At 42.9% G+C, this 23,560-nt stretch overlaps 1 protein-coding gene across 1 annotated transcript in view; it reads right to left on the bottom strand.

Moving 5' to 3' along the window:
• Nucleotides 1-23,560, bottom strand: part of CACNG3 (calcium voltage-gated channel auxiliary subunit gamma 3) — a 123,518-nt gene that overhangs the window by 93,230 nt on the left and 6,728 nt on the right. The gene's annotated exons all lie outside the window — the stretch shown is intronic.

The raw sequence follows: 23,560 nt of genomic DNA, 5'->3' as shown, positions 1-23,560 counted from the left end.
TAACTTTACGCCGGGAAAAGCCTAACGTAAACGGCGTATCTGTACTGCATCGGCCGGGGCGTACGTTCGTGAATTTGCGTATCTAGCTGATTTACATATTTCTAGGCGGAAATCAGCGTACACGCCCCTATCGGCCAGCGTAAATATGCAGTTAAGATAAGACGGCGTAAGAGACTTACGCCGGTCGGATCTAATACAAATCTATGCGTAACTGATTCTAAGAATCAGGCGCATAGATACAACGGCTCGGACTCAGAGTTAAGACGGCGTATCTGGAGATTCGCCGGCGTAACTCGTACGAGAATCAGGGCCATGATGTCTGTTTAGACCACTGATCTCTCACCAAAGCCCCCCCCAATGGGACTTCCAATTTTTTTGAAAAATAATAAAAATTACAATTAAAAAACAAAAAGAAAAAAAGAAAAAGAAAAAAATAAGAAAAAAAATACTGACACCAGTGGCGGAACTACAAGTGTCGCAAAGGTTGCACTTGTGACCGGGCCCTTGCATTCTGCCACCGGGGGTGGGGGCCCTAAAATGCGCAGGACATATGAAAGGGTCTCACTTTATTACGGTTCAGTGACTGGAGTAAAGGGCCCTGGAATCAGTGGGAAGGGCCCTACCCAGGGGTCAGGGAAGCCCTTTGTGGTTTCCTGCACCAGGGCCCTGAAGGTTCTATTTACACCTCTGATTGGGTCACCCTATAGTAGGAAGTAAATAAACAAGAAATTTCCTGGCAGGATCACCAGGTATTAGCTTATGTACAATACAGATTTCAATCAGAGAAAGAAAAAAACTCCTGCTCTTTTCTTCCTTCAGCAAACCTATAGTGCTTTGGGAATCATTTGTCATGACACATAATTATTTGTAAACAAAGATTAATTATGCTTATTGGATTGGCAGAAGGCATTGGATCAGCATGACAGCCTGGAAATTATGGGCCAGATTCTCAAAAGAGATACGACGGTGTATCTCAAGATACACCGTCGTATCTCTGTTTTTGGCCCCGGGTATCTATGCGTCTGATTCCTAGAATCATTTATGCATAGATACGGCGTAGATCGGACAGGTGTAATTCTACGCTGGCCGCCAGGTGGCGTTTACGTTGATTTCTCATTTGACTATGCAAATGAGCCTGATACGCCGATTCCTGAACGATTTTGCGCCGCCTCGTCGTCGTTTCCGTCGTTTCCGTAAGCATAAGGTTACCCCTGCTATATGAGGGGTAACCTTACGTCAGTCCGCTGTATGCCATGTTAAGTATGGTGTCGGGTCAGCGTCGTCTTTTTCCGTTGTTTACGTAGTTTTACTAAGTCGTTCGCGAATAGGACTTTACGTCAATGACGCTCACGTCGTCTTCATTGACGTTTTCCGTCGTGAGCTGGAGCATGCGCACTGGGCTATTTTTACGGCCGATGCATGCGCAGTTCGATCGGCGCGGGGGCACGCTTAATTTAAATACAAGCCGCCCCCTTTGAATTACGCGGCCATACGCCGGGCCATTTACACTACGCCGCCGCAAATTACGGAGCAAGTGCTTGGAGAATACGGCACTTGCTCCAGTAAGTTGTGGCAGCGTAGTAATGGCTTACACTACGCCGCCACGGATTCTATGTGAATCTGCCCCTATGTATGTTTAGAAGGATAGGTCACAGCAATGGCATTATCAATAGTCCTACTACAGGTTCTCTTTAGGGATGTCTAGCCTACAATTCATTTAAATATTCACTTACATATAGTTAATCATTTATGCCCGGGAATACTATATCCCATTTTATTTATGTTGATTTATAGACACAGCAGTTTTAAAACCTTTGGCACTTGCATACAAAAGGAAATGATTCACAAGAGCAGCCATAAAATAATAAATTACTACTTGGCTATGAAAATATATTGTGCGAGTATAATTAAGTTCCCGGGACATTTTACATTTTTGTTGTTTTATATTGTGTACATATCGCAATGTCTTTATTTGTCAAGATCAACTGGAAGTACATATATCTTTGCTAGTTGAATTTTAATGTTTTGTTTTTGGTTTGTTTTATACAGCTGTTTATTTTTGTTTTTGTTTAATACAGTCTAATAAAATTACTTTTATTTTAATTAGAAGAGTTTGTGATGGTTGATGCTAACATATAATAAAAAATGTGAAATGTATTTCCGGGGAATTTCAAATTGCATTGCCAATTGAATAATTTAACCCTCCCCATGTACACCACCAATTTTAGTTCAAAGTATAAGTAAACTTAAAGGGGTTGTAAAGGTAAATGTTTTTTTCCCGAGCCCCCGTTTTACTTACCTGACCCTTCGATAGTCCCGCGCTCGCCCCTGTCATCCTCCTCGTTTCCGAGCCTGCCCATTGATTGGCTACACTGGATGGATGGAAAGCAGCGCAGCCTTAGGCTCGCGCTGCTGTCAATCACATCCAATGATGCGGCGTGATGGGGGCGGGGCCAAGTGATACAATGAGCATCAATAGCCGCCGGCTGTATCACGGGAGCACGCCCGCAGAAACTCAACACAATGCAAGCTCGCATAATAGTGTTGAGTTCTTGCGGGGAGGAGCCGAGACAGCCGGAGAGGGACCCCAGAAGACCAGGTTTGGGGCCACTCTTCTTCTGACAAATTTGGTGATGTCATTTCTGTGCTGCTCACTGTTCTGCTTGTTGAAGAGCAAGGTGTACCTGAGGACCTGCAGTGCAAGGATCCCCCTGCTTCTGATTTATTTATTCTGTGGATCTATGCTTCCTCCACCTTTCCTGCTGCTTCTGGAATTTTCCCTCACCAGTCATCAGGAGCAACTCAGGCATGAGGAAGCAAAGCCCTGGTTCTACCAAGATGGCCTCCTCCACAGAAGTGCAGAACAAGACATGGTCATGGGGAAAAAAAATCATCTGCAGAAAGCATATGGGCAATATTGGCGGAACTACAGGAACCAGTTCTTTTACTCTCTGCTTGCCTTTTTTGGGGGGACCTTTATAGTCCTCTTTAAGTGGCATGTCACAGCTGGCAGCTATGAGGTAGATTTTGAGCATCATTAAGTGTTGCTGAAATGATCGTAAATGTAATGTATTTATATTATAATGTATTCTAATAATAGAATGATAAGAGCGTAAGTGAAATGACACATTTTTTAATAAAAAGGAATGCCCAATGTTAAAATTGCAATGTTAAAAAACAGTTTTACAATTTTTGTATTCTATTTTAAAATATCTTCTCACCCAAATACTGACATGTGTACTAGGGCATAGTAAATGTGTGCGCTCATGTGTGTGCACTACATTTTATTTAAGGAAAACAGAACAAGAGCTAGTGTACATGGGTGCCTCAGGTCAATTAAAGAGAAAACATGATTGTTTGGTTAAAATGTTATATATAAAATATCTACTAAATCTTTGTTTTGCAAACAAACAATTAGTGCAGGGTATACCCATAATACTGGATTAATAGAAAACTATGGGTTTTCTGTAGTGAAAGCACAGCAAAACCTGTTTACTTTCAGACTCTCTTTCTCTGACTGGACCCCGATGCCAAGCTGTCAGTAGGCAGGCAGGGAGGAGAGAAAGAGTGTGTACATTTCCTCACCCAAATACTGACATATGTACTAGGGCATAGTAAATGTGTACGCTCATGTGTGCCCTTGTGTTTGCACTAGATTTCGGAAAATGGAACTAGAGCTAGTATACATGGGTTCCTGGGGTCAATTAAAGGGGAAACATAATGGTTTTGGTTTTATGTTACTTATGTTTAAAATTATTAATTTTTTTTACTATAAAATCTTTATTTTGCTAACAAACATTTAGCACAGGGTACACCCATAATACTGGATTCACAGAAAACTGGGTTTTCTATAATAAAGGCATAGCAGAACATGCTTGCTTTTTAGACTCTCTTAGCCAGATTCACGTAGGCGGGCGCAACGTTAGGCAGGCATAGCATCTACGCCGCCGTATTCACAAAGCACTTGCCTCCTAAGTTACGGTGGGGTAGCGTAAATATCCCAGGGGTACGCAGGAACGACGGCCATACTTAACATTGACTAGGCCAGCTATTTGTTCGACTAACTTTACGCCGGAAAAAGCCATAAAAAAAAAGCCGTAAACGACGTAAAAAAATGCGCCGGGCGCATGTACGTTTCGTGAATCGGCGTATCTAGTCATTTACATATTCTACGCCGAACTCAACGGAAGCACCACCTAGCGGCCAGCGGAAAAATTGCACCCTAAGATACGACGACGTAGGAGACTTACGCCGCTCGTATCTTAGCCTAATTTAAGCGTATCTGGTTTCCAGAATACGCTTAAATTTACGCCGGCGTATCAGTAGATACGCCGTCATAACTCTGAATCTACGTAACCCTACCTGAATCCAGCTATCTTTGTCTGTTTGACTGAACCTCAATGCCACGCTGTCAGTAGGCAGGCAGGGAGGGAAGAGAGAGTATGAGAAGTTTAGTTTGAGCTATTGAGCTTTATAGACCACAGGATTGTTTTTTTTTAGCAAAACACATATAGATAGCTTTCAACACTTATTAAAAGGAGCCAACTAAGTAAAAAATGTAATGACTAAATATTCATATACTTTTTCAAATTTACTTGACTTGAAAAAAAATAATAGGGAACAGAATATTTAATAAAACATTGTCCCACTTCTGATAACCTTCCCCCCATTTATTATCACCAACCTATGCTCTCTTACCACCTCCCTACTATGTTGGCATTTTCACTTATTTGCTGCAGCAGAGCGAGGCTTCTGGGAATGGGGGAGCATGTAACCTCCTTTATGGGACAGTGCATAGGCCTGAGTAGCCAATCGTCACATGGATGGGGAGTGACATCATCAAACTTAAAAAAGGGCTGACACCATCTGACATGGGCTGTGAGGGAGCATGGATCTGTAGGTATATAGGCAGTCCCAAAGTTAAATACATCCGACCTACATACGACTCATATTACAAACAGAGGGAGACAACAGGAAGTGAGAGGAAATCTCCCCCTAGGAAGGGAAATTCACTCCTGTAAGAGTTATCATGGGAAAAAGGTGTCTCCACTGAAGCTTTATCACCAATCCTTGTTTCCACGACAACCCAAATTTTCAAAATCCAATTGGACAGAACGTGAGGTGAAATCTTCTGAACAGGGGCACAGACAGCAAAACAAACATTAAAGGGGTTTTAACACTTCGCTATGCTATCCCAAACTTAAAAAAAAATAATTCTGGCTGGAGTTACTCTTAAAAAAATTACCCTTTCCACCTTACATACAAATCCAACCAGGGCCAGGACAAGGGGTGGGCAGGAGGGATTGCTTCTCTAGGCCCTGTGGTATCATGTGAGAAGGGGGGGCACAAGGAGATTGGGGGGGTTTGTGTTGGAATGGAGAATTTTGGGGGGCGGAAGTGGGTAGGAATTTTGGGAGGGCGGTGCTTGGAGTGGTGATCTAGAGGGATTTGGGTTGGGAGGGGGTATGGGGAAGGAAGATTTGTGCTGAGAGGGGTGATTTCACGGGGGGGTTTGTACTTGTAGGAGGAGGGAGAATTTATGTTGCTTAGGGGGCAAGCATGCAGATTAGTGCTCACTGTTTTCAGGGCCCAACATTTTCTTGGGTCCACCTGAACTCATCTTTCAACTATTTTAAGTGCAGACTCAAGGGGCAGCTGCTTTTGGGCCCCACAACAATGACTGAGCCTGGGGCAACTTCCCATTTTGCCCTGTATTAAAGATGGCCCTGACTGCTCATACTTTTGGGGGACGACACAGTTTGGCATGTTCGCCCTCGGCTCTAAATGACCTTGTCCCGGCACTGAATTCCACTTGTGAACAAACCTACAGAAGAAGATCTTGGGCCATATTCTGAGTAAAGTTACGATGGAGTATCTCAGAATACTCCATCGTATCTCTCTTTTTTGGCCCGCGTATCTATGCGAGTGATTCTTAGAATCATTTTCGCATAGATACACTGAAGATCCGACATGTGTAAGTCACTTACACTGTCGGATCTTAAATGTAATTACTCCGCTGGCCGCTGGCCGCTGGCCGCTAGGTGGCGTTTACGTTCAGGTCTCATTTGTTTATGCAAATGAGCCTGATACGCCGATTCCCAAACAAAATTGCGTCGCGTAACCGTCGCTTACGTCAATTGCGTAGGCGTAAGGTTACCCCTGCTATATGAGGGGAAACCTTACGCCAGTCCCACGTAGGCCATGTTAAGTATGGCGTCGGGTCCGCGTCGTGTTTTCCCGTCGGGTACGTCGTTTTACTAAGTCCTTCTTGAATACGACTTTACGTCAATGACGCACACGTCGGCGTCATTGACGTTTTACGCCGAGAACTGGAGCATGCTCACTGGGCTATTTTAAGCCCGGCGCATGCGCAGTTCGTTAGAATCGGGGGCGCGCTTAATTTAAATAGAAGCCGCCCCCTTGGAGATACGCGGGGATACGCCGGGCCAAATACACTCCGCCGCCCCAAACTACGGAGCAAGTGTCTGGGGAATACAGCACTTGCTCCTGTAGGTTGGGGCGGCGGAGTGTAAATGGCTTACGCGCCGCCCGCCGGAAATCTACGAGAATATGGCCCCTTCTTTGTAACTTGGGGACTGCCTGTGCCTTGCTGGAGAGGGCGTGCTATCAGAAGAAACTGAATGGTCGATAACAGGGTCCATTTGAGATCAGTTTGTGCTTTCTTGTTCTAGTGTCCCCCCCCCCCCCCCCATATAAGTCAGTAAGGCATATGGTAATAACAAGGCAAAACCATGGTAAACACATGGCAAATGCACATCAAATGCACTTTAAGTGCACGTTCAATGTCCACATATAATAGCCCCAAGGGAGCCTTGCTGCATTGCTGAATAAGATTATGACTTTAGTAAATCAGGTCAAATTTCCAGGATTGCCTTGGCAGCCTACAGATGGAATTTCTGAGTTGCTCTATAAAGCAGCTTGTAATTTATGTTTAGTGGCCCTGTAATAAGCGTACAAATTAAATACAGTTTAAAACCTGTTATATAGTAGGATCCAGGGAGGCTGTCAGCAACAATGATTCCTTGCTATACTCATGTAGTTTGCTTATATAACATGCACAATTTTATGAACTGTATCAAACATTGCATTCTGTGCTATATCCTCTGTTGAGTATAATGAAGGAATAACAAGCCACTAAGGAGTTGTTAGACCATGTAAGGATGAGATACCACATCAGCCACCATTTAATTCAGGACATGGAAGGCCGGGGTGACTTGCAATATCCCTGTCATTTGCCACATCGTTGTGTGTCGTATTGATCTGTCAAGCTTCTGCCTGACAGGCCTGAAAGATAAAATGGCTTTAATCCAATATCTATACCACGGCCGTTTTTCTCTGTAATGAAGAGACCTGTGCAATCTGCGAAGCACAAATTTATGGTCAAATGACAAAGCCGAGTATTATTTAAAAACGAGGAGCTGCTCAATCGATAAGGTTATTGAAAGAATGGTTTATATTCTTGCATTAAATTGTACAGTACTTCTCTTTGCTCCATTTTAATATCGATCCATGCTAATGGCAAACTTTACCGGGGGTTCCAACTCCAGGATTCACCCCAGTTTAAATAACATTACCAAGCTTTTTTGTACAAGCGCTGTCTTGTATCATTCTCTCCAGGCCAGCTTTCCTCAACCTTTTTAACACGAGGAACCCTTTAATGAGAGTGCATGTTGTTGCGCCTAGTGCCCTTAGTAGTGTCAATAATAATACTAAGGGCACTAGGCAAGACAATATGCACTATCATTATTTTATTCACATTGTGGGAACACAATTAGGTTGTATGCAGCCGCCCAGGGCCGGTGCAAGGATTTTGGCCAACTCAGACGAAGGTGCATTTTGCCACCCCCCCCCCCCCCCCGGCACTTACGCGCGCACACACACAGCAGAGATTGCCCTGATTACGGAAACGGCCCGGAGTGCGGGGAGAAGTGTGAGTACCGAGGCCGGCCTGGAGTGAACAGATTTTAAATGCTGGCGCGCCTGGCGGAATGTGCTAATCATGTGACTCGCTTCACCAGTAAAGCGCACAGCCTGTGATATCCGCCCACCCCCACCGGCCGAATACAGGCTCTGCTCGGCTCGGCATTTGACAAGTTCCAGAAATGCGCATGCGCAGTTCCAAGCCAGACCCGGTCACATCGATTTTTACTGGCACACTCCCGTTACTACGGGCAATTACGGACGTGGGGAAAAGTGCCCCTTTTTTCGGACTGTCCATAAAAATACGGATGGTTGGCAACACTGCTCTTCATTCACATGGTGACGCTGGTGCTGCTTTATATGGCATTTTAGATGAGGAATCCTTAACACCAGCATCATGTGGTTAAAAAAATACAAGTTAACAAGCAATAGCAAAGCCTAATTTCTGCAATTTTAAAAATAAAATAGAAAAATATACTGACTGTTATGTACACACGAGTCCTACCTTCCACAGAGCTGTGTTCCTGTGTCTGCAGGGTGCTGGCCCTGCCCCCTGCTTGTCTCACTCGTCTGGCTCTGAGTCCTCCCACTGGTCCCCTCACGTAGCGTAGGCGCCGCCGCCGTTTAGCCATGGAGTCACCTCACACACACACACACTGACACTGACAGAGAGTGACTCACACTCACTGCACAGGTCAGCGCCGCTGCGGGGACCGGGGGGGGCTCATCCTGGCTGACTTAGAGACCTCCTTCAGATGCCGCCCGCAGGCGCAGCGGCAGCCCTGAGGCGAGCCCACACACACACTCTCTCTACGGGCGGGCGACTGTCCCGGCGGCGGCGGTTACCCGGTCAATTTTCCGCCCTTATTCAGGGCCGGCGCTGGCGCTGTAAGGCAAGTTCCCATGTTGCCTTGCGCTAGCGCCGGCCCTGCAGCCACCCATCACAAGACAAGCCATGTAATACCTACAAGGTAGCGCGGGATATCCTACTGATTTTTTGTCACACGGAGGAACACTTGAAGTAACTCTCTGGGCTCAGAAGGCCACTGCTTATAGTTATTATATCTACATATCACTGTACATTAGTGTGAGGTCAGTGGGAAGAAGATGGTGGTCTTTGTGAAGAATCATCCTCTTACAGATAGCTAAAAAAAAAATCATTGTTGATAGTGATTTCTCATTTGAGAGACAGAAGTTGCTCATTGCTTAAGAAACCCCTAGCAACCCCTGGAAAAACCCTAGGGTTCCTTGGTTGACAAAGGCTATATATCCCAAGAATGGGGTACCTACCAATTCCTCTTTCCTTTACACTTAACTTTGTACTCATGGACAAATGGATAGGGCCATAAAACTTCCAATCCCTGGAGAGAAAGAAAAGCCTCTGAACACCAATGACATCACTGCACAGATAGTCATAGTAGCAGCCTAAGGACCACCCACAGAGAATATACAATTAAGCTCTACTGGGTGAAATTTTTTGGAGGGGGTAGTCCTTGGGAGGGGCCCTTTCCTGGGTCCTATCTGCACAATAAACTTAAATTAATGTAGCGCCCTGCTACTTTCATAGCTGCATTAAATTTAGAGGGTGGTCAGAGATTTAGTTTCCTCTGACAATGTTATTTAGGCCAAATTTGGACCTCTGTTCCAGCCATGGCTGTACTGTAAGTGACCACTATTGCTGCCTGGGCTGCCTGTACCACCCCAGGCCGAGGGTGGCAGCAGTCTAGTCAGGGCATGTTGGGTATTTTTCCTCAGCAACCAATCAGCGAGGGTTGATCGCCTCGCTGTGCATGCTGGGGGAGAGTACTTAAGGGACAGACGTCATTGGTTTGCAGTCGTCGATCGCGGGTCTGTCGTCCCACCAACCCTGTTGTGTGGCACTCATGGCCGGGGGTGCGTGTTCAAGTATTCCTGGCTCGGGGACCACATTGATGAGGGGTTGTAATCTACCTTGTAGGCCCAGTGGTCAGACTGGGTCTGCAGTTTCAGAGTGGTCATGTGCTGTCCGTCCTGAGGGAGGAAGCCACCCGATGAAGAACCTGTCTGGGGGAATACCGAGCACAAGGCTGGTATCTCAGGCGAGGCTTTAGACTTTATCGAAGGACGCACCATTACTGAGAAGCTGGATGATGGTTGCCTATCAGTTCTGAATTGACCAAAGTTTATTCAAGCGAGATCCGGGTGCTTAATCCTGAGTTGAGAAGGATTCTGGACCAAAAATATCTCCATCTTTGGGAAGGTCTGTGGCAGAGACTTTGCTAAAGTTCCGTGTGACACTCTGGCTGCTAGGCTGGTGAGAGAGGCCTATCCAGGTGCACAATACCCACTGGCTAGAGTGGCGACGAAAGTTTATCGTCTGTTTCCGAACAAAGTTATACACCTGAACCTACTACTTACTATCCTTTCTTGGCTGCTGCAGCCATGACTTCCTGTTTGTGATAATAAAGGGAGCCTGTGAGGGCGTCGACGACCAGTCTTTGCTGGGATGCTGAGATGACAACATGGCAGTCTGGTGATGTTTGGTTTTTGAATGATTGGGAATTGAATGCAAGGTGAGTTTATTTTAGCTTAACCACTTCCCGACCGCCGCATGTAAATGTACGTCCACAGAATGGCACGTACAGGCAAATGGGCGTACATGTACGTCCTTGCCTTCTAGCGGGTGGGGGGTCCGATCGGGTACGTCCTTGCCTTCTAGCGGGTGGGGGGTCCGATCAGGAACCCCCCGCTACATGCGGCGGTCGGATTCCCGCGGGGAGCGATCTGGGACGACGGCGCGGCTATTCGTTTATAGCCGCTCCGTTGCGATCGCTCCCCGGAGCTGAAGAACGGGGAGAGCCGTATGTAAACACGGCTTCCCCGTGCTTCACTATGGCGCTGCATCGATCGAGTGATCCCTTATATAGGGAGACTCGATCGATGACGTCAGTCCTACAGCCACACCCCCCTACAGTTGTAAACACACACTAAGTGAACACTAACTCCTACAGCGCCACCTGTGGTTAACTCCCAAACTGCAACTGTAATTTTCACAATAAACAATGCAATTTAAATGCATTTTTTGCTGTGAAAATGACAATGGTCCCAAAAATGTCTCAAAATTGTCCGAAGTGTCCGCCATAATGCCGCAGTCACGAAAAAAAAACTGATCGCCGCCATTAGTAGTAAAAAAAAAATAATTAATAAAAATGCAATAAAACTATCCCCTATTTTGTAAACGCTATAAATGTTGCGCAAACCAATCGATAAACGCCTATTGCGTTTTTTTTTTACCAAAAATAGGTAGAAGAATACGTATCGGCCTAAACTGAGGAAAAAATAATTTTTTATATATGTTTTTGGGGGATATTTATTACAGCAAAAAGTAAAAAATATTGAATTTTTTTCAAAATTGTCGCTCTATTTTTGTTTATAGCGCAAAAAATAAAAACCGCAGAGGTGATCAAATACCACCAAAAGAAAGCTCTATTTGTGGGGAAAAAAGGACACCAATTTTGTTTGGTAGCCACGTCGCACGACCGCGCAATTGTCTGTTAAAGCGACGCAGTGCTGAATCGCAAAACCTGGCCTGGGCATTTAGCTGCCTAAAGGTCCGGGGCTTAAGTGGTTAAGAAGCATTATTACATTAAGACGAAATATGTGCTTTAATTAGCACAGGCAAAATGGCTGTGTACTCTGCATACAACCTATTTTCCCACCACATTATTACTGTAGGTCAACATCAGAATAAGCTCTCCCTATATGCAAACAATCTTTAACTAAATAACTGATCCCCTGATTTCCCTTCTATCTCCTATACCGATATTTGAGGAATTAAGGATGGTAAGCAATTTTAAAGTAAATTATGATAAGGCATAAGCCTCAAATGTGTCTCTATCCCAATTGTCTGTTTCCCACCTCTGTAGTACTTAAGCATTTAAATGGCAACAGAAGGCTATCAAATACCTAGGCATTCAAATCCCATCTGTGCTGTCCACAGTAGTGGATTTTAACTACACGCCTATCCTGAATAAGGTTCACACCTGTATCAAATGATACGATAAGCCGAATATATTGTGGTTCGGACGTATAAGCACTGTCAAAATGGACATTCTACCAAAACTACTGTATACCTTCCATGCTATTCCTGCTCCCCAACTGAAAGTGGATGTAAACCCAAAACATTTTTTTTATTTTTTTGATGTCACAATGTAGAGAATAAGATTTCCTATCATCTGTACCCAGTCTTGCCACACAGAGTTAATCCAGCGCTGAGCAATCCTCTTTTTATTGTTTAGTGAAATAAAACAGACTTCCAGATAAAGACCAAAGTCCTTGCTTGAGTGACAGGTTATTTACATATCTCGTGCACTAGCTTGCAGGCATGCACAGCTTCTGTAAAGTGCACAATTCACATCCCCCTCCCCTCTCCTCCTCTCCTCTCCCGTCCAGCTCTCCTAGGATTGGCTGTCTTTCCTGTGTTTTGATTAAATGTTTTCAAAATATGGGGTGATCCACAGTTCAGTGTAAACAGCCATCAGAATATACATAGACAAGAAGCTGTGCATGTCTGCAAGCTAGTGCATGAGATATGTAAATAACCTGTCACTCAAGCAAGGACTTTGGTCTTTATCTGGAAGTCTGTTTTATTTCACTGAACAATAAAAAGAGGATTGCTCAGCGCTGGGTAACTCTGTGTGGCAAGACTGGGCACTGATGATAGGAAATCGTATTCTCTACATTGTGACATAAAAAAAAAAAAAAAAATGTTGGGTTTACATCCACTTTAAGGTTTCTTTTCTTCCCTTAATAAGGATATTAGGGCCTTTATTTGGCACCGCAAGAAACTCAGGATTCGTCAAACAGTCCTGTCATTACCTAAAAATAGGGAAGGGGTTGTTTTGCCCCAGCTACTGCTTTATTTCCATGCTTCCTCCCTGATTAGGATGGTCAATTGGTATCATGGTGCTTCCATCAAATTGTGGACTTGGTTGGAAAATGACCTCCTTGCCCTGGACTGATTCAGCTCATTGACAGCCAAAAGACCTTATGCCCCTTACAGTTCATGCCAAGCTACATATATGGGATGCTTATATTGGTAAGGGCCCGCTCCCCTCTAGGCCAAGCCCCTGAATCTGTTGGTTGGGATTGTTTGTTTTTCCCCCGACAAATTCCAATTTCCTATGCTGACACAGACAGGAAAACTTTTTCTTGCACCATGCCCCTACAGGTCGAACTCTCCCTCCTCTTTTGAGGATACTACCTACATGTCACAGTCCTTCAGGTGCATGGCTAGAATACACAAAACTAGAACACTATTTGGGAACCCGGTCCTTTATAGACACCTTTGTGTGACCTTCTACTGATTTTAAATCTCTATTATCTCAATCTTCTAGGTCATAGATACATCAGATCTTTCAGAGGGAGTTGTACCCGGACCCACCTCCAATTCTTTCGAAATGGAAATGGGAATTGCATGTCTCATCAGACGATATGGAATGGGACAAAATACTGACAACTACATAAAAGATGTCTATCTCCTCTTATGCGCAAGAATGTAATTACCGTATTTTATACCCCGCTTTTGCAAAGAATCAATTCCATTATCCCAGACACTGGCTGGTACTGTTTATGGGGTCCTGGCAATATGACACATATTTGGGGTACTTGCTCAAAAATTCTCCCATTTTGGGATGACATGTTAGGCCTCGTACACACGACAGAGAAACTCGACGTGCTTGGCACGTCGAGTTCCTCGTCTCGTTTTGGGATGAAGCCGCCGAAGAGCTCGGCGGGCCGCCTTCTCCTATAGAACAACGCGGCCAACGAGAAAATAGAGAACATGTTCTCTATTTTCTCGTCGAGCTCCTCGGCGGCTCCATCGAGCCAAAACTGTACAGACGACAGAGATTCTCGGCAGAATCCGGGTTTTGACCGAGTTTCTCGGCGAATTCTGCCGAGAATCTCTGTCGTGTGTACGAGGCCTTACAGTTGTATGATAAACTAGTTGGGGATACATTCCCAAATGAACCCCAGATTACCATGTTATCCATGTTGCCAGGCTCTTATAAACAAATTATAAAGAATTTAATTAAACACTTTATTATGGCGGTCCAGTCTGTAATTGCTAGACACTGGTGTTGTACTGAAGCCCCATTATTGGCTGAATGGGCCTGTGCAGTGAACCAGATAGACTCTGTGGAACGTATGATTGCATAGGATGATGACAGGTCTGAATCCTACAACCTCATGTGGACAGTGTGGTCCCACTTCGGGATATTCCTCTGCTATTGACTGCTTTGTTTTTGCAACAAGTTGAGGATCTGGTTGTTCCAGGGGCTGCCCATGTGTGCTGGCCATCCTTGTTCTTCCCATTATCCTTCTTTTATCTCTCTTTTTTGTTTTTTATTTCCCATTTTCTTTCTTTTACTGTTCTCTTTGATATGCTTTTTTATTTTCTCCACATTTTATATCAGGTATTAGAACAATTTGCTTCCAACAATGATAATGCATGTGTATCCTTACATACTACGGATGGTGCTATACCTACTGAATTCCGGGATTTTCTTATTGTTTCTTCTGCAGTACTCAGCTAGAGATTATTGCATATATCGCTTGTTTATATAATGCGCTTGACAGAAACGTATGCCTTGTAAGCAATGACCACTCTTAAAATGTAGAAACTAAAAGGATAGACAGCCGCACCTCCAAAAAAAACCTTAGGCTGTCTTTATTTTAAAAAAATTGATGGAAAATGCACTACAAATAACAGCAAAGGGTGGAATACTGCCTACGCATTTCGCACTGCGATCAGTACTTAGACATGACTAAGCACTGATCGCAGTGCGAAACGCATAGGCTGTATTCCACCCTTTGCTGTTATTTGTAGTGCATTTTCCATAAAAAAATTAAAATAAAGACAACCTAAGGGTCTTTTTGGAGGTGCGGCTGTCCATCCTTTCAGTTTCTACATTTTGCCTCGTGTATTGCCGCCACTCCTGGCCTCCTGAGCAGCTACTGATTGTCCAGCAGACCCACCTGGAGCGGTAATTTCTCTTTCCAATGACCACTCTTACCTTAACGTCACGCTGTACTCTAATGCCGCCTACACACGCTCGGGATTTCCGACAACAAATGTTCGATGGGAGCTTGTTGTGGGAAATTCCGACCGTGTGTAGACTCCATCGGACATTTGCTGTTGGAATTTCCGAAAACAAATTTGAGAGCTGGTTCTCAAATTTTCCGACAACAAAATCCGTTCTCGTAAATTCCAATCATGTGTGGACATTTCCGACGCACAAAATTCCACGGATGCTCTGAATCAAGTACGAGACGGAAGCGCTCGGTCTGGTAAAACTAGCGTTCGTAATGGAGATAGCACATTCATCACGCTGTAACAGACTGAAAAGCATGAGGCTGAAAGCACGAATCGTCTCTCACCAAGCTTCTACTAACACGACTGGTATTGAACTTCCCTTTAATAGTGCCGTCATACCTGTTGTACGTCACCGCGTTCTTGACGTTTGGAATTTCCGACAACATTTGTGTGACCGTGTGTATGCAAGACAAGTTTGAGCCAACATCCGTCAGAAAAAAATCCACGGTTTTGTTGTCGGAATGTCCGATTGTCTGTTTTGCTAGGTATATGTGTGTTTTGCTATATTGTTGTAACAGGATACATGTATGGTTGTGTTTTTTTTTTGGGTTACCTGTAAGGCTCGGTTCACACTGGGGCGACTTGTCAGACGACTTAGCCACCTAATAAGTCACGCTCCATTCAGTGCAATGGAACCATTCTAATTTGAGTGACTCAAGTCGCTTTGACTTGGAAAAAGGTTCCTGCACTACTTGGGGGCGACTTTCAAATGGCTTGCATTGACTTCTATTAAAGAAGTAGTTTGAAAGCTGCGCCGGAGTCACCCTGTACAGGGCAGCTTCAGAGTCAAGTGACTTTGAAGCCGCCTTAGTGTGACCTGAGCCTTATGCTTTAAAACTCTTAATAAAAAAATTATTCAACATAAACCCAATGGGAGCAGAATGTTACATGTAAATTGATGGAGGCTTCCCCTCCCTATTATTCTAAGACACACCGGCTGGAGGAGAGTGACACAACCTATGACTGACGGAAATCCACCTACACCACGTTATTGCCAAAAAATAATAAAGATTTAATTTCAAATATATATTTGTATGACAATTTAAAACAGTTTATTGGTATTACTTATTTACTTTTACTCTGTATTCCAAAGGCTGTTTTTTTTTTTTTTTTAAACATGGGACCAGCAACTAGAAACTCCTCCTGCTTATGTTTCCCTGCAGACAGGCTGGGAGAGAGAAGGGTCATGTGACAGCTGTATATTTATTAGGAAAAAAGGTACTTAGATGTTCTTTTAAATTAAAATAACTAGTGCCATCATCCATATACAGAAAGAGGGGACAATGTAAATTAAATTGTATGGCCCAGATCCACGAAGAACTTACGGCATCGTATCTATTGATACGCCGCGTAAGTTCTACAATGCGCCGGCGTATCTTTGTTTTGTATTCACAAAACAAGATACGCCAGAATGTGGGCTAGATCAGACTGACTTACGTCTTAGTACGCCGTCGGATCTTAGGTCGCATTTTTTTACATCGTTTGCGTAAGGCTTTTTCCGGCGTATAGTTACCCCTGCTCTATGAGGCGTACGCAATGTTAAGTAGGGACGTCGGGCCAGCGTCTTTTTTTTACGTTTTACGTTGTTTGCGAAAAACGTTCGCGAATAGGGCTTTGCGTAAATTATGTTCACGTCGTCTAGGCATTGAGCGGGCGTAATTTAATTTGAAAATTCAACGTGATACTGAGCATGCGCCTTTCGAAAAAAGCGTCATTTACGTGGGGTCATGCTTAGTTTACATAAAACACGCCCCCCTGTTCCTCATTTGATTTAGGCGCGCTTACGCTGGCACATTTACGCTACGCCACCGTTACTTTAGACGCAAGTGCTTTGTGAATACAGCACTTGCTTCTCAAAGTTGCGGCGGCGTAGCGTAACTACGATACGCTACGCCCATTTAAATTTACGCCTATCTACATGGATCTGGCCCAATGTGTTTAGTATCATGTTAAACATATGCACATGCACCAATGCATCTAGAGAGGCATGTGAGCATTATAAAATATAAAAAAATGGGAAGCTTTATAATGTGGCCAGGCGACTATGCTAGTTACACATGTGGGGGCAGATCTTCAAAGAAATTATGCAGCGTATCTCTTGATACGCCGCGTAATTTCGAATTTTGCATGTCGTATCTTTGTTTTGGTATCCACAAAACAAGATACGACGGCATCTGTGTTAGATCTGACAGGCGTACGTCTCCGTACGCCGTCGGATCTTAGATGCAATTTTTCGGCGTCCGCTGGGTGGCGTTCACGTCGTAATCCGCGTCGAGTATGCAAATTAGCTATTTCCGACAGTCCACGAACGTACGACCGGCCGTCGCATTTTTTTACGTCGTTTCCATTCGGCTTTTTCCGGCGTATAATTAAAGCTGCTATATGGTGGCGTACTCAATGTTAAGTATGGCCGTCGTTCCCGCGTCTAATTTTAAAAAATTTACGTCGTTTGCGTAAGTCGTCCGTGAATGGGACTGGACGCCATTTACGTTCACGTTGAAAACAATGACGTCCTTGCGACATCATTTGGAGCAATGCACCATGGGAGTTTTTACGGACGGCGCATGCGCAGTTCGTTCGGCGCGGGGATGCGCTTCATTTAAATGAAACACGCCACCTACCCGCCCAATTTGAATTCTGCCGCGAGAGATACACTACGCCGCTGTAACTTACGGCGCAAATTCGTTGAGGATTCAAACCAAAGCCAGGTAAGTTACATCGGCGTAGCGTATCTTACATCTGCGCCGGGCGCAGTGTATGTATGTGGATCTGCCCCGTGGAGTTCTTTAGCTTTTTATGGATGCAACGGATTTTCGTTTGCAACATGAAAGAATTCTACCTTTCAAAATACTATAGTGTAACAATAAAGGTAGAATGTAAAAATAATCTACTTTCGCAACACAATCTATAAATACAAAATATATAAAAAAAAAAATATATATATATATATATATATATATATATATATATATATATATATATATATATATATATATATATTATACTGTGTGTGCGTTTTTTTTATAATTTAGTTAGCATAATAATGGTATATAAAAAAAAGAGATTATCACACAGAAAAAGTAAAACAAAATGTAGCAGTCATTTTTTTCATTTCAGCAGTATAACTGTATTACTTGCAATTTATTCCCCATGTGAGCATTAAATTCTGCTATTAAACATCCTGCACCGTGTCCTGAACATGGAAAAGCAATATCTCTTTTAAGATAAAATATATTACACACACAACAACGTATATAAAAACGTATAGGTAATGATCAGTAGTGTTCAATCGAACTGTGTTCCACTCCTAATTTCCTTGAAGACCCTTCATAACATCCATAATTCAGGTGTAAAGGGTAGGAGTAGTGGATATAATAGATAAAATAGATTTACAATGATACTATGGAGATCATTGATTGAAGTGAATGTACCAATATAATGTAAACAAAGGTTTCCAGTGTTACCACCACAATAAAGTGCTTAAGTGTTAACGTGAATACAAAAACCCCAAAATAGGACGTAATTTGTATATCAATAGTTGTAGCAAATAAACCAGTGTGCACAAAGATAAAAAGTGCAAAGTGAATAAATATTGGTATAAATAGATTCCATAAAAAATATATAAATAAAATTATATATATAACAAATCCAGTCGATATAGTGTTCAAGTTGACTTCCAAAATTTCATACAAAAAATGTTCAAACGTTGTGTTCCAAACGTGCAGATAAAAGAAAAAAATTAAATAAAGTGAAAAAGAATAAAGATATTCAAAGTGCATATATTTCAAAAGTTTTCCCAGCAGTGAAAAAGTTGTTCAAACCAATGCTCCAATTCACCACACAATCCTCCAGGGTGACTGTGCAGATAGGACAGATAGTGCTAGCCTCTCACCTCAATTGCGATCATACAAGCCTGTTGGATAGGGGATGACACCCAGCAGTACACACTCTGCATATAGGAAGGTTCAGATGACTCCGGTCCTCCACCTCCAAATTCCTCCAGACACTCTCAAGGGAAGCAAAAAGCGGGCTCCATAGTGCAGTAAATCATTGGTAGTTTTAATAAAAATATAATAACACTCACAATTATAACGGCTGTGAACAGCATGCAGGTAACTCCACAGTATTATTTACAGATGGTCAGCAGATCTCCGCTCTCGGCCGCGAGCGGAGATGACGTCACCAACGACACTCCTCCTTCACCTGACGCGTTGCGTAGCAGAACAACGCTACTTAATCATAGGTATGGAAGTGCCGTGGGTGAGCGGTGACTTTTATACAGCTGCGGAGGCGCGCTTCTCGGCGCCTTCAATAAAACACACAATACATCAGCATAATGGCCTGAGCATAATCCAAAGTGTTGTAACATCCATTTAGAAAAATATTATTGTTGAAATAACAATTATAAATAAAAAATCTATGTAATCTCCCTCTAGTGGATAAAAAACATAAATTGTTCATCCTCAAAGGATATTCAAATGAACTATCCGATGCTTAGGGCTCCCTCAAGTGGTTAGTGGGAAAAGAGCAAGGAAAAAAATACATGAGGGTAAGGCACTTCATTCATTATTGACAAGTGTCAATACTTCCTCTAGTTCCAATTATAAAAAGCTCCTTGCACATGTGGCCCTTATCCATGATGGATTAATCTAAGCAAAATGGTAAATAATGAACAGGGGACATGACAATAATAGCAACGACCGAAAAAACATTCTTAATAATGGGAGAATTAAAATATAATTAATAATGACGTACAGCTCCAATAATAATTAAAAGCACGAATAAAATCTTGATATCTAAAAATTAGAAATAAAACAGTTAAGATCAAATTCTATGTTGTGGCCATTGGGGGATAAAGTGCATAATTCATGAATCCAGCGGGATTCAGCCTGGCTAATTTTCTGTACCCTATTGTCCCCCCTCCAGTGGGGTTTGTATTTTTCAATACCCCATATTTTCAACGAAGAGGGATCTTTATTGTGATAACGCTCATAGTGGCGGGATAAACTATGCTTTGGGAATCCGTTTAATATATTTTGTGTATGTTCCCGTAGTCTTTTCCAAAGGGGTCTTTTTGTTCTTCCCACATATTGGATTTGGCATGGGCACTCTAGAAGGTACACCACTCCTTCAGTTCTACAGGAAATAAAGTCTTTAATCTTGTATTCTTTCCCTGTGAAACTTGATTTGAATTTTTCTTTTTTCTTTTTACTTTCTTTAGTGCGTTTACAAGTGAAGCAGGTTTTGCAAGGATAAAAACCTTTTTCATTGAAAAATGAAAAACTTTTCTTTTCAGGGGGGTCCAAAACATTCTTTGCAATCAGATCTCTTAAGGTTGGGGCCCTCCTATAGGTGAATAGAGGTCTCTCAGGGAGTATACTTGTTAGATGGCGATCCCCCTTCACAATGTGCCAATACTTCCTGCAAATGGTCTCTACCTGCTTATGTTGGACACTATAATTCATTATTAGGGGTACCCCTCCGGCAAAGGTATTGGTTCTGGTAGAGTCCTGGATGAGAGAATTCCGATCCAACGCCATCACATCTTGTATTTTTTTGTTAATAAAGTCCTGTTGGTAACCTTTCTCTACAAACCTTTTCCCAATAAAATCAGCCTGTTTTAGAAAAGTATCATCTTTGGTGCAGTTTCTCCTCAATCTTAAAAACTGCCCTTTTGGTATGTTTTCCAACCAGGGCGAATGGTGGCAGCTATCTAGAGGTAGATAGCTGTTTCGATCGACGGTTTTAAAATGGGTCTGCGTTATTAATTTTGTTCCTTCTTTCATGATTTCTAAATCTAGGAAATTAATCTTTTCTTCACTGATTTCCCAGGAGAGTACAATATTTTTGTCATTAGTATTAAGATAAAAGCCAAAATCTACCAACTTTTCCCTGTCTCCAGACCAAATGATTAAAATATCGTCAATAAAACGTTTGTATAGGAGTAGTTCTTTGGGTTTTCTATTGTATAGGACCTCTTCCTCCCACTCTGCCATATACAAATTTGCCACACTGGGTGCGTACTTGGCACCCATGGCAATACCACATATTTGTTTAAAATAATCATTTTGGTACCAAAAATAATTGTGGTCTAAGCTATATTCCAAGCAGTGTGTAATGAACCTCTTTTGTGTATCTTTGAGGTCACTCAGACCATTTAGTCCCCAACTAGTTGCCCGTACAGCTTCCTTATGGTCTATGATGGTGTATAGGGATGAGACGTCGGCAGTGGCCATATAAACCGAGTCACCTTCCAATACAAGAGTATCCAACAGTTGTATCAAATGTTTTGTATCGCGTAAATATGACTCGGTCTTCTTCACTAGGGGTTGGAGGAACCAGTCAATGTATTCTCCAATTCTAGCTCCTACGGAATTAATTCCGTTGACGATCGGTCTTCCTGGAGGATTTTCCCTAGATTTGTGAACTTTTGGTAGGGTGTATATGACTGGAATCCTACACCCCACTGGTTGTAAATATTTGCCTTCTTTTTTGGTTAATAATCCTTTACTAATTCCTCTTTTTACCAAGCTGGCCAAATCATCTTTATACCGGACTATGGGGTTACCCGGGAGTTTGAGGTAGGTGGTGCCATCGCTTAACTGTCGTTCAATTTCTTTTTGATACGCTACTTTAGATTGGATAACGATGGCCCCCCCCTTATCAGCTTTTTTGTATTCACGTTAACACTTAAGCACTTTATTGTGGTGGTAACACTGGAAACCTTTGTTTACATTATATTGGTACATTCACTTCAATCAATGATCTCCATAGTATCATTGTAAATCTATTTTATCTATTATATCCACTACTCCTACCCTTTACACCTGAATTATGGATGTTATGAAGGGTCTTCAAGGAAATTAGGAGTGGAACACAGTTCGATTGAACACTACTGATCATTACCTATACGTTTTTATATACGTTGTTGTGTGTGTAATATATTTTATCTTATTTTAGTTTCCCTTTGGCAAGCGCCTTTACACTCCCTGTTTTACATATGCTTGTTGGTGCGTGATCACTGTTTTAGTAGTGGCTGCTGCCTTTATAGACTTATTAACATTTTATTGTATTTTACTTAGTTGCCCTGGGTAGATTGGTTTTGCGCATTAGTTCCCCCCTTTTACAATATCTCTTTTGTAGTTACATTGTATCTCATTTGGTATGTATAAGGTGAATGGATTCAGAAGTCAAAACACAGTGAGATTGGAGAAAGCTTGATTAATCTGAGCACTGAAAAGAAGATTAAATACAGGGGAATCTGTGACTTAAGCAACACAAGTAGTTTTAGCGTCCTGTTAACCCTTCCCAGGGTGCTGACTGACTGACTCCGAGCTGAATGTGGGCAGAGCACCCATTTATATGTTCAGTTACTGAGGTTTTTTTTTAATTCTATTACCGTTCATCATGTTTTTTTTCATGCTGTTTCGCATTGTATGATGAAAATAGGAGTTGTATAGACACACATGTATATACTACCCTTCCAACTGGCCACCCAGCAAAAGTCACCCCCATAGTGTTTTTTCTTATAGTGTAGATGACTTTAATCAGTTTACTCCATTTTTGGTGCAAAATCTAGGGCCAGAGCTAGATCAATAGACTTTTAGTGAAAATTATGGCCCGGATTTACATAGTGCGGCGTATATTTGTGCGGGCGTAACATTGAGAGGCAAGAACAGTATTCACAAAGCACTCGCTCCCAACGTTGCGCCGGCGTAACGTAAATTGTCCGGCGTAAGCCCGCCTAATTCAAAGTAGGAAGGAAGTGGGCATGATCCGTTAAAATGAAGCTTGACCCCAAGCAAATGATGGGCCGAACGAACGGCGCATGCTCAGAATCACGTCAAATTTACTCCCTAAGATACGACGGCTCAATGCCTACGACGTGAACGTAACCTACGCCCAGCCCCATTCACGTACGACTTACGTAAACAACGTAAAATACGACAGCTGTTCCGTCGTCCATACCTTTGCATGGGATGCGCCTCCTATAGGTGGAATAACTTTACGCCGGACGTACGCCTTACGTAAACGGCATATACTACTGCGACGGGCGCAAGTACGTTTGTGAATCGGCGTATCTCGGTCATTTGCATATTCAACGCGTAAATTAATGGAAGGGCCCCTTGCGGCCAGCGTAAATATGCGCCCAGGCTCCGACGGCGTAGGAAACTTACGTCGATCGGATGAAGCCACATTTCAGGCGTATCTAGCATTAGGAATCAGGCGCATAGATACGACGGCGCATCAGTGCACTTACGCGGCGTATATAAAGATACGTCGGTGTAAGTGCTTTAAGAATCTGGGCCTATATGTCTTATATCTGACTTATCCTGGATTTGATTTGCTTGCATCAGGTGTTTATTAAGGGTGCTGATTGCAAGTTCTGGTGTACAGATGTGTTTAGGAAATATCATTATAAATATAAATGAGCGCATTGATGTGTGAGAAGTAGATGTTCACCTTGGATCTCCATTTCCAGTG

Source organism: Rana temporaria, chromosome 6 (genome assembly GCF_905171775.1).
Source record: "Rana temporaria chromosome 6, aRanTem1.1, whole genome shotgun sequence".
NCBI lineage: Eukaryota > Metazoa > Chordata > Amphibia > Anura > Ranidae > Rana > Rana temporaria.
Note: the sequence above shows the minus strand (reverse complement) of the source record. Positions and strands in the feature narration are given on the sequence as shown.